Below are 12,995 nucleotides of genomic sequence, written 5' to 3'. Positions count from 1 at the left end.
AGAGAGAGTGAAGGGAAAAGCATAAAGCATAATGGCGAGAAAAAGCAAGTGAAAGAGAGAAAGTATGAGAGAGAGCGAGGGAGGAGAAAATCACAAGGAGAGGAAAAAGTGAGAGAAAAGGGGGAAAGAAAGAGGGAAAGAAAAATGGGACAGATGGAGAGGGAGAAAACAGCGTGAAAAGGGCAAGAGAGAAACCAGAGACGGAAGAGAGCAAGGGAATAGAGTGAGAGAAGAAAGAAAAATTAAGAGTGGGAGAAAGAGAGGAGGAGAGGGAGAAAAAAGTGAAAGAATGAGTGGGAGAGAAAAACGAGAGGCAGAAGAGTTGATAGGGAGAAAAAATAAGCAAGAGTACGAAGAGAAAAAATGTGAGCGAGCATGGAGGAAAAGGAGAAGGAAGGAACAAAAGTGTATGGAGGAATGAAAGGGTAGAGAAAAACCGGAGTATGAAAGCTAAAGTTGAAGGAGAACCAGAGAAAAGAGCAAGGCAGTGGTCGTGAGCGAGTAACAATAATAATAATAATAATAATATTAAGGTATTTGGTATGAAGCTTATTAGGTGCCAAGAACTGTTCAAGGAAAAGCGCTGGGGTAGATACAAGGCAAACAGTGTTGTCCCACGTGGGGCTCACATTCCTCATCCCTGTTTTATAGATGAAGTAACTGAGGCAGAGAGAAGTTAAGTGACTTGCCCAAGGTCACCCAGTAGTAACATTGATGAAGCCCCCTGTGCAGATTCAGTGATGTAGTAGGAATGGTATTTGTTTCACTCTTGCTATGTACAAATCACTGTACTAAGGTTTAGGAGTGAAATAGGTTGGGTCCTTGGCCTCCAAGGAGCTCCGATTCTAAGATAATAATAATAATATTAATAATGATAATAGTATTTGTTAAGCACTTAATATGTGCCAAGCGCTGTTCTAAGCACTGGGGTAGATACAAGGTAATCATGTTGTCCCACGTGGGGCTCACAGTCTTAATCCCCATTTTACAGATGAGGTAACTGAGGCACAGAGAAGTGAAGTGACTTGCCCAAAGCCACACAGCTGGCAAGTGGTGGAGCTGGGATTAGAGCCCATGACCTCTGACTCCCAAGCCCGGGCTCTTTCCCACTGAGCCACGCTGCTGTCCTGGGTCTCATTCTGGACACCCCGGCTCCAGAGAAAGGTGGAAGGATGTGGAAAGGGGCCAGAAAAGGGGAGGAAATTAGATATCTCGAAGATACAAGATGCTCTTTGAATATTTACCCTGAGTGGAGAATCTTTCAAGGGTTCTTCTCAGCCCAGAAAGGGAAGGGTTTTCATTCTGCCTCTTTTTGAGCCAGAATAAGAGACAGTAGCTGACCCTGAAGCAGGAGGGATTGAGGGTAGATTCCTGAAGGAATTTCTGGTGGTGGTAACACTGAAAAGAGAGAAGTAGGATATGGACTCTGCATCTCAACAGGTTCTAACAGAAATAGAGAGAAACTCGATTTTCTATTTTTCTAGCGTGTTCCATCTCTGTCCCTCCTTCTCATCCTACTCTGTTCCCTACCACTTTTTCTTGGGACCAGTATGTCTACCAAGTCTGCTATATTGGACTCTCCCAAGCACTTAATACAGTGCTTCCTTCATTGCAAGTGCTCAATAAATGCCACTGATGGATTAGCTCTAGCTCGTTCTCCCATTCGTGCATTAAATCGTATTTATTGAGCGCTGACCGCATGGAGAGCACTATACTAAGCGCTTGGAAAGTACAATTCGGCCACAGGTGGAGAGAATCCATTCCAACAACGAGCTCACAGTTTAGAAGGGGAGAGACAGCCAGCAAAACAAAACAAGTAAACAGCACTTGTTAAGTGCTTACTATATGCCAAGCACTGGGATAGACAAAAGATAATCAGGTCCCACATGAGGCACCCAGTCTAAGTAGGAGGGAGAACATGTATTGAATCCCCATTTTGCAGACGTGGAAACAGAGTCGTAGAGACTTGGAGCGATTTGTCCTAGCATTACACAGCAGACAGCATACAAGTGGCTGAGCCAGGATTAGAACACAAGTCCTTCTGACTTCAAGCCCCCTCTACGTCTCGCCGCTCAGCTCTTCCTTAGCGCCTACCACCCCGCAGCTCTTCCTTGGCGCGTGCCACCCTTCAGCTCCCCGAGGTCGATGGGAAGCTCAGCTCACAGTATTTGTTCTCTTGACTCTCTCCCAGACAACTTCTGGACTCACATTTAGAAGTGGGCCATCTCTGGCTGGGTCAGGGCTCGTAATTGTGGGCTAGTGATGGCCTAGGTTTTCTCCCTGATTTCTTCAGCATCTGGGATAATAATCTGAATAAGCATCTGAATAATCCACACAGGGCAGACTAAACCATAAACTACTCATGAGTAGGGATCCTGCCCTATGTTGCACTGTCTCCTGCGCTGCACAAAGTAGTGCTCAATAAAAAATCTGGATTAGTAGCCCATATACCGAAATTCCATGTTCCTAAATATCGTCGAAGCTACAGGTTGTCCGGGGTGGGGGGAGTGTGGGGGTCTCTTACACCCCTAATCACAGTCCTGGTGCAAAGAAAAGGCAAACAGATTCTCACTCTGGTTCGGAGAAATGATTCCACTGGATGGGCTGAGTAGGACTCAGTGTTGGAGATTCAATCCTCAGTCTCGTGAGTGATGAGGTGAGAAAGAAGCTGAGGTGGAAGGCAGCTGAGCTGGGAGACAGGACAATGGATTATCCCCGCAGCCCCTTTCCCCCAAATCTCTTCAGGAGCGGGGTGGCCGGTGGAAAAGACGGTCAGGAATCGGGCCGACGTCCGAGGAAATTTAATTCCTACCGTCGCCTCTGCTCTACATCGTCTTTACAGGGTCCTAACTGCCCCTTCTGTAGGATCTTGGGGAAGTGAGAAAGGCAATCAGGAGATAGGGAGCGGAATGTCTCTCCAGGTGCCCTTCACATTTGGGGCTTGGGGGAACCAATATTTCTGGAACACGGGATCGCCTAAGCGAGAGAGATGTTGGCACAGATGGTGAGGGCCCCCCTGGGATTCTCCCACCCTCGAGCTGTAACAATTAATCGGGCACAGAGGCAACCAGTGCAGGGACTCCTGGGAGAGAGTCTTGGGTAGAGAGATGCCTTAACTATCAGTTTCCGAGCACTTCAAAGCATTCTCAGATTCATTAATCCCGGTTATGCCACTTCAGCTGTGTGACTTTGGGCAAGTCACATAACTTTCTCCTGTGCCTCAGTTACCTCATCTGAAAAATGGGATTAAGACATGTGAGCCCCACATTGGGACAAACTGATAACTCTTGTATCTACCCCAGCACTTAGGTCAGCGCTTGGCACAAAGTAAGTGCTTATAAATGCCATTATTATGATTTATTATTATATATGATTGAGTGAATGAATGACTAATGGCGTGGACAGCGTGACAAGGGTCTTCTCCTTGATCTTCATCCTTCATTCATCCATTCATTCAATCGTATTTTATTGAGCGCTTACTGTGTGCACAGCACTGTACTAAGGGCATTGGAAAGTACAATTCAGCAATAGTCCCTGCCCACGCATGGCTTATAGTATAGAAGGGGGAAGACAGACATCAAAACAAGTAAACAGACATCAATATAAATAAATAGAATTACATATATATATAAATTACGAGAAGCAGCATGGCTCAGTGGAAAGAGCTCGGGCTCGGGAGTCAGAGGTCATGGGTTCGAATCCCCGGCCCCACGACCTGTATGCTGTGTGACTTTGGGCAAATCTCTGTGCCTCAGTTACCTCACCTAGAAAATTGGGATTAAGACTGTGAGCCCTCATGTGGGACAAGCTGATTACCTTGTATCTACCAGCGCTTGGCACATAGTAAGCGCTTAACAAGTACATAGTAAGCGCTTAACAAAATTACATAGTAAGCGCTTAACAAATACCAAAATTAAACAATTTATTGTTATTATTAATCTGCTTCTTTTTGCTGGACCTCCATCGTTTATGATCGTTCCCCCCCACTGCTCCTGCCAGATCTCCAATTATTATGACTTCAGGCCATAATTAATAATAATAGTTCCTTCTTGGCTCTTGTTTCGTCTAGCATTTGCGAGAACTGTGCTGGATGCGTGGAGTTCTGGATGCATTGCTAAAAGTTAGAGTCTCTCATTTCCATTTATGACTTTAGTTTCTGCTGAAACAAAGGCCAGTCTGTTTACAGACACACCCTTGGCTACTTCTGATTCTTTCTCCTGCTTCTTGTTGTTGTTGTTACTAAGCACTTAGTATGGGCCAGACAATGTACTAAGGGCTGGTGTCGATGGAAATAATCAGGTTGGATGCAGCCCCTATCCCACGTTGGGTTCACAGTCTTAATCTACATTTTTCAGATGAGGTAACTGAGGCCTGGAGAAGTGAAGTTACTTGCCCTAAATCACACAGCGGGCAAGCAGTGGAGCCGGGATTAGAGCTCAGGGCCTTCTGACACCATGCCCTGTGCACTTTCCACACTTCACACTGCTACTCAACCGTCTATGCTTTGCTCTAGAATTACTGGTCTGGGTGGTTTAGTTCAGGGGTTCCTGCTTACATAATTTGTGAGCTCGATTGTGGCAGGGAACGTTTCTACAACAGGGTTGTATTGTCCCAAGTGCTTAGTACAGTGCTCTGCACAATAAGTGCTCCCTAATTAGCACTGATACTGTTAAATGGAGTTTGTCTCGGGATTCTACTAGTGAACTGGGAGTGATTACCATGTGGGACAGGGACTGTGTCCAACCTGATGAGTTTGTATCTACTCCGCTGCTTAGTTCAGTGCCTGGCACATAGTAAGTGCTCAATAGCTACCATTGAAAAAATTTGATAGGTTGAATTGAGTGACTGATTGCCCTGAGCCTTCCCTAGAAGAAGAGAAGGAGAAGCAGCATAGTGTAGTGGAAATAGCCCGGGCCTGGGAGTCAGACGTCGTGGGCTCTAATCCCGGCTCCGCCATTTATCAGCTGTGTGACTTTGGGCAAGTCACTTTAATTTCTCTGGACTTCAGTTCCCTCATTCTTTAAAATGGGGACTAAGACTGTGAGTCCCACGTGGACCAACCTGATGACGCTTGTATCTACCCCAGCGCTTAGAACAGAGGCTAGGCACAATATATGCGCTTAACAAATACCAACCATATTATTATTAAGATGGTGACATGTTTCCTACAGGATTGGTCCCACAAGGTACCCCGTCCCCAGGATGAACTTCATGTGTCCCTGTTTCTCAGAGCCATCCTCTCACTCCGAGCACCCTCTCAGGGCGGAGTCACATCCCCGTTCCTCAGGCTGTAGATCGGGGATTCAGGGCGGGGGGGCACCACCGTGTAGAACAACGGACACTAGCAGGGTCCAGCGTGGAGGAGGAGTCTGAGGGCGGTTGGAGGTGGGCGACACTTCCCGTGGGAGATGAATAAGATCACCACGGCATAGTGGGGGCAGGCTGGTGTAGAACGTTTTGGTCCGGCCCTCGGCGGCCGTGCATCCTCAGCATGGCCTGTAAGATGGCACGTACGAGGACAATGATGGAGACGAGACATGAGATGTGACCGTGACTCCAATCTCCTGGAGGCTCCCACTGGGGGCCTGAAGTTCCATCATTTGGGGGAGTGTCACAGAAGAAATTGTGGATCACGTTCGACCTCGCCGAAGCCGACGGAGAAGGTGGCGGCCGCGTGCGTGGCGGGACTCACGGAACCACCCAGCCCTGGCGGCGGCCATCTTCCCACAGGCCCCTCGGACCATGATGACCTCGTAGCGCAGGGAGAGGAAGATGGCGGTGTAGCGGTTGTAGGACATCGCCGTAAGCAGGGCCACTTCGACACCCGAAAGGGTGATTACTAAGAAGATTTGAGAGATGCAACCCGGGACAGAGATTTATCTGCATTCTGTCAGGGAGTTGTGGATGGATTTAGGGACGGTGACGGAGATGTAGCAGAGGTCGAGGGCGGACAGGTTCCTGAGGAGGAAGTACATGGGGGTGTGGAGCCAAGCTAGCTCTCTTCCTCCCTTCAAGGCCTTCCTGAGAGCTCAGCTCCTCCAGGAGGCCTTCCCAGACTAAGTCCCCACTTTCCTCCCCCCTCCTCCCCCTCCCCGTCCCCTCCGCCTTATCTCCTTCCCCTCCCCACAGCACCTGTATATATGTATACATATTATGTATACATATGTATGTTTGTACATATTTATTACTCTATTTATTTATTTATTTTATTTGTACATATTTATTCTATTTATTTTATTTTGTTAATATGTTTTAATTTGTTCTCTGTCTCCCCCTTCTAGACTGTGAGCCCACTGTTGGGCAGGGACCGTCTCTATATGTTGCCAACTTGTACTTTCCAAGCGCTTAGTACAGTGCTCTGCACACAGTAAGCTCTCAATAAATACGATTGACTGAATGAATGAATGGAGGCACCGGTCGAGGGCCGTGACGACGACATTGAGGAGATTCCCCGTCAGGGCTGCCAGGTAGACCAGGAGGAAATCTGGTCCGTCACTGCCGTGGCGTTGGCCATTTCCTTCCCAGAGATAAGATGTCCTAGCTGTGTAGGGGAAGACGGCTTTTAACCATTACAAATGTGTCAAATCATCCCATAGTATGCTCTTTGTAAATACTTTTACTACTATTCCTACTTTCTTCTGGTGGGCAAGATCATGGTGACATATTTTATTCTCCCAAGTGCATATTACACTTCTAGTGATTGATGGCTGGATTAATCAATGGGTGCTTCCTCTTCTAGACTATAAACTCCTTGTGGACAAAGGACGATGTCAGCCAACTCTGTTGTACTATACTCTCCCTAGTGCCTAGAACAGTGCTCTGCACGTAGTAAGGGCTCAATAAATACGATTAATTGATAGCGCTCAATAAATACAATTGATTGATCGATTGATTGATGACACACAGCAGGTTTGAGGTTACCCATTTTCTATTAGACTGTAAATACCATAATAATAATATGGTCGATTCACCAGATTTGAATACTACTTGTGGCATTTGTTGAGCGAATACTGGAATGGATTAAGTCCAATCGTGGCTCCACGAAACAGCTCGGGCTTGGGAGTCAGAGATCGTGGGTTCTAATCCCGGTTCTGCCACTTCTCAGCTGTGTGACTTTGGGCAAGTCACTTAACTTCTCTGTGCCTCAGTTTCCTTCATTCTGTAAAATGGGGATTAAGACTGAGAGCCCCACGTGGGACAACCTGATTACCTTGATATCCACACCAGTGCTTAGAACAGCGCTGGGCACATAGTAAGTGCTTAACGAATACATTATTATTATTATTATTATTATCAGATCAGATGCAGTTCCTGTCCCACATGGGGCTCATAGTCTAAGAGAAAGGAAAACAGACATTTTAATGCCCATTTTATAGATGAGGAAACTGAGTCATAGAGAATTTAAGTGATTTGTCTAAGATCACACAGCAGGGAAGTGACTCCCAGTCCTCTGACTCCCAGCTCTCTGCTCTATCTACTAGTATACACCCTTTATCCCCAAATCAATATCGATCAACCAGTGGTATTTATTGATCGCTCACTGTGTGCTATACAAGCACTTGGGAGAGTACAACAGAATTGATAGACACATTCCCTGACCTCACTGAGCTTGTCTTCCCTCCTACATAAACTGTCAGCCCTATGTGGGACCAGAACTGCATCCAAACAGATTCACTTGTATCTACGAGAAGATACAAAAGCCAAGAGAAGCAGCTTGGCTCAGTGGGAAGAGCCCGGGTTCCGGGGTCAGTGGTCACGGGTTCAAATCCTGGCTCCATCAACTGTCAGCGTGACTTTGGGCAAGTCACTGAACTTTTTTGTGCCTCAGATACCTCATTTGTTAAATGGGGATTGACCGTGAGCCCTCCTTGAGACAACCTGATTACCTTGTAGCCTCCCAAGCGCTTAGAACCGTGCTTTGCACATAGTAAGCACTTACTTAATGCCATCATTATGACTATTATTATTACCCCAGTGCTTGGAACAGTGCTTGACACATGGGGAGTGCTTAATAAGTAATAAATAAATATAAATAAATAAATAGACAATCATGCAGTCTTGAGATGCATAGAGACTCTCTGGATCCTTTCAGGAAAAGTGTATTTTTTATGGAATACGTTTAGCACTTACTATGTGCCAGGCGCTATACTAAGCGCTGGGGTAGATTCAAGCTAATCAAGTTGGACACAGTCCCTATCCCACATGGGGCTCACAGTCTTAATCTCCATTTTACAGTTGAGGTCACTGAGGCACAGAGAAGCCAAATGACTTGTCCAAGGCAGACAGCAGACAAGCATCAAAGACGGGATTAAAACCCAGGTCCTTCTGGCTCCCAGGCCCGGGCTCTTTCCAATAGAAATGTCAATGTCCACATGGATATACCTGGTGATTCCTCTGCCGCCCGCCTTCTATCTCTCCTTCACGCTGCCAACCTCCTGCTCCACCCCACCTCACCCACTCACTAACTCGGTCACACCCTCGACCTCATCATCTCCTACCGCTGCACAATCTCCACCCTCACCAACTCTGAAATCCCTCTCTCTGATCATAACAGTCTCACCTGCCTCCTCACTCACACTCCTCTCTCCTGTTAATCTATATTACTATCTCACAGAGACATCTGCTCTCTCGACCCTATCCATCTTTTTGAGCGTCTCACACCCCACCTCGCCTCCCTTTCCTCTCTACCCAATCTTGATGATCATATTACTGCTCTCAACTCTACCCTCTCTACTCAGCTCGACTCGCTCTCCCCCCTTTCTCTTCGCCGCTCTCGTACCACTAACCCACAGCCCTGGATCACTGCCACTGAGCGCCTCCTTCGCTCTCATGCTCGAGCTGCTGAACGCTGCTGGCATAAGACTAAACACCAACCCAGCCTTGTTAACTTCAAGTTTATCCTTTCCTGCCTTAACTCTGCCCTTTCCTCTACCAGACAAAACTATTTCTCCTCCCTCATTGACATCCATGTCCATCATCCCCGTCAGGTGTTCTGTACAATTAACTCCCTTCTCAGACCTGTTCCTCCCCCTCCTCCTTCCCTCACCCTCAATGATCTGGCCTCATACTTCATTAGTAAAATCAACTCCATCAGATCTGAGCTATACAAAGTCACTCCTCCCCCTTCTCCAACCCCCGGCCCTCAACCCTCTCCGCTACTGTCCCATCCTTCCCAGCTGTATCCTCAGATGAGATCTCCTCCTCCTCTCAAGTGCTACTCCGCCACCTGTGCTTCTGACATTCTGACCCCATTCTCTCTCATCTTATGAAATCTCTCGCTCCGTCCCTCCTCCCCTCCTTAACTTCCATCTTCAACCTCTCACTTTCCACTGGTTCTTTCCCCTCATGCCCACGTCTCCCCCATCCTAAATAAACCCTCTCTTGACCCCACCTCCCCTTCTAGTTATCACCCTATTTCCCTCCTACCATTCCTTCCAAACGTCTTGAACGTGTCGTCTACACCCGCTGCCTCGAATTCCTCAACGCCAACTCTCTCCTTGACCCCTCCAATCTGGCTTCCGTCCCTACACTCCACCGAAACTGCTCTCTCATAGGTCACCAATGACCTCCTTCTTGCCAAATCCAACGGCCCCTACTTTATCCTAATCCTCCTCGACCTCTCAGCTGCCTTCGACACTGTGGACCACATCATTTTCTTCAACACGCTATCCAAAATTGGCTTCCCAGACTCTGTCCTCTCCTGGTTCTCCTCTTATCTATCCGGCCATTCATTCTCAGTCTCTTTTGTGGGCTCCTCTTCCCCCTCCCATCCCCTTACTGTAGGGGTTCCTCAAGGGTCAGTTCTTGGTCCCCTTCTGTTCTCTATCTACACTCACTCCCTTGATGAACTCATTCGCTCCCACGTCTTCAACTATCATCGCTACGCTGATGATATCCAAATCTACATCCCTGCCCCTGCTCTCTCTCTCTCCCTTCATGCTCGTGTCTCCTCCTGCCTCCAAGAAATCTCCATCTGGATGTCTGCCCGCCATCTAAAACTCAATATGACCAGGACTGAACTCGTTATCTTCCCTACCAAACCCTGCCCTCTCCTTGACTTTCCCATCATTGTTGACGGCACTACCATCCTTCTCGTCTCACAAGCCCGCAACGTTGGTGTCACCCTCAACTCCGCTCTCCCGTTCACCCCTCACATCCAATCCGTCACCGAAACCTACCGGTCTCACCTCTGCAACATCGCCAAGATCCATCCTTTCCTCAGAACGGAGAGGTTTTTTATGATGATGATGGTATTTGTTAAGCGCTTACTATGTGCCAAGCACTGTTCTAAGCATTGGAAGTGATGGAGCCAGGATAAGAACTCACGACCTCTGATTACCAGGCCCGGGGTCTAGCCACTAGACCACGCTGTTTCTATATGTTACGATATCATTATCATCATTACTATATTATTATTCAGCGCTTAGAACAGTGCTTGGCACAAAGTAAGCGTTTAACAAATACCACTATCATCATCATGCCTTCCCTCACCCTGACTTTCCCGTCAATGTAGATGGCATTATCCTTCCCATCTCACAAGCCAGTAAACTTGGTGTTGTCTTTGATTCTGCTCTCTCTTTCACCCCACATATCCAAACTGTCACCAAAACCGGCCGGTCTGACCTCCACAATGTTGCCAAGAACCGCCCTTTCCTCCCCATCCAAACCACTACCTTGCTGGTCCAATCTCTCATCCTATCCCGACTGGATTACTGCATCAGCCTTCTTTCTGATCCCATCCTCCCGTCTCTCCCCACTTCAGTCTATACTTCACGTTTTTGCCTGGATCATCTTTGTGCAGAAACGCTCCGGGCATGTTACCCCCCCCCTTCTCCAGTGGCTGCCTGAGAATCAAGCAAAAACTCCTCACTCTCGGCTTCAGGGCTCTCTATCACCTCGCCCCCTCCTTCTCTCCTTCTACAACCCAGCCCGCCCCTTCCGCTCTTCTGCCGCTAGCCTCCTCGCTGCCTCCTCCTCGCTCATTCTCGCTTGTCCCGCCATCGACCCCCGGCCCACGTCCTTCCCCTAGTCTGGAATGCCCTCCTCCCACACATCCGCCAAGCTAGCTCCCTTCAAAGCCCTACTGATAGCTCACCTCCTCCAAGAGACCTTCCCAAACTGAGCCCCCCTTTCCTCTCCTCCTCCCCATCCCCCGCCTTACTTCCTTCCCCTCCCACAGCACCTGTATATATATTTGTTCAGATTTATTACTCTATTTAACTTGCACATATTTACTATCCTATTTATTTTGTTAATGATGTGCTTTAATTCTATTTGTTCTGACGATTTTGACACCTAGCTACATGTTTTGTTTTGTTCTCTGTCTCCCCCTTCTAGACTGGGAGCCCGTTGCTCGGTAGGGACCGTCTCTATATGTTGCCGACCTGTACATCCCAAGCGCTAAGTACAGTGCTCTGCACACAGTAAGCGCTCAATAAATACGATTGAATGAATGAATGAATGAATCATCATCATCATTATTTTGGTATAATTTTACTATTACTCTAAATACTGTTCTATTCTACTGCTCTACATTCTGGGCTGTTCCACTGTTCTATTACTACTCTTCTAAGAGGTGGAGTAGATTACAAGTTCATTAGGTTGGGTACAGTCTCTGTCCTGCATGCGGCTCACAGTCTAAGTAAGGGAGAGAAGAGGGGAACTGAGTCACAGAGAAGTTAAGTGATTCGTCCAAGGTCACACAGCAAGCAGTTGGTAGATCCAGGACTAGAACCCAGCTCCTCTGACTTCCAGGCCCATGGTCTTTCCACTAGGGCATGTTGCTTCTCCCAGGCCTGGTAGTTAGGGGGTCCCTTGGAGGCTGCAGAGACCCTGCCCTAAGAAGCTCTGCAGCAGCTGGGCTTCAAGGCTCTCCATCGCCTTTCCCCCTCCTACCTCACCACTCTTCTCTCGTTCTCTAGCCCAGCCCACACCTTCTGCTCTTCTGCAGCCGCTCACCTCTTCACTGGGCCTCGTTCTCGCCTCTCCCGCCATCGACCCCCAGCCCACATCCTTCCCCTGGCCTGGAATGCCCTCCTTCTACACAGCCGCCAAACTAGATCTCTTTCTCCATTCAAAGCCCTACTGAGAGCTCACCTCCTTCAGGAGGCCTTCCCAGACTGAGCCCCCCTTTTCCTCTGCTCTTCCTCCCCTCCCCATCGGCCCACCTCCCTCCCTCTGTTCTACCCCCTTCCTCAATAAATAAAACTGAATGAATGAATGAGGTCTTAACCTGCCCTCCATCCTGCCGTGGCCTGTGATATGGGGCCTTGTACCATATTTATTTATATTAATGTCTCTCTCCCCCTCTAGACTGTAAGCTCATTGAGGGCAGGGAACATGTCTGCTAATTCTGTTAAATTGTACTCTCCCAAGCATTTAGTACAGTGCTCTGCAAATAGCCAATAAATACCATTGATAGATTGACTGAGTGATTGGGAGGAGCATCATGGCTTAGTGGAAAGAGCGTGGGCTTGGGAGTCAGATGCCATGGGTTCTAATCCCGCCTCTGCCACTTACTAAATGTGTGACTTGGGGCAAGTAACAACTTCTCCGTGCCTCAGTGACCTCATCTGTAAAATGGGGATTGACTGTTAGCCCCATGTGGGACTACCTGATTACCTTGTATCTACCCCAGCGCTTAGAACAGGGCTTTGCACATAATACGTGCTTAACAAATACCATCATTATTAATATTATCATTATTATGAAAACTGCAGGAGCTTGGGTTCAGCTGTAGTTGCAGCATTCCTCGTTTAGGAGAAAAATTAAAGTTTCTGGGATTTTTCTCAAATATTCTCTTTCCAGGGCAGCATGTCCCAATACTCAAACCATCAGTCATTTGTAGACGTCTTTCATCTGTAGGCGTCACGCCCTGGGTAGAGGGGAGAAGAGGAAAAAATGAAAAGGAGGAAAGAGTAGAATTTAATCCTCATTTTACAGTGGAGGTTACTGGGGTCCAGAGAAATGAAGTGACTTCCCAAGGTGACACAACA

Source organism: Tachyglossus aculeatus, unplaced genomic scaffold, assembly GCF_015852505.1.
Source record: "Tachyglossus aculeatus isolate mTacAcu1 unplaced genomic scaffold, mTacAcu1.pri scaffold_99_arrow_ctg1, whole genome shotgun sequence".
Classification (NCBI taxonomy): domain Eukaryota; kingdom Metazoa; phylum Chordata; class Mammalia; order Monotremata; family Tachyglossidae; genus Tachyglossus; species Tachyglossus aculeatus.
The sequence above is the reverse complement of the archived record's forward strand: the minus strand, read 5'-3'. Positions refer to the sequence as shown.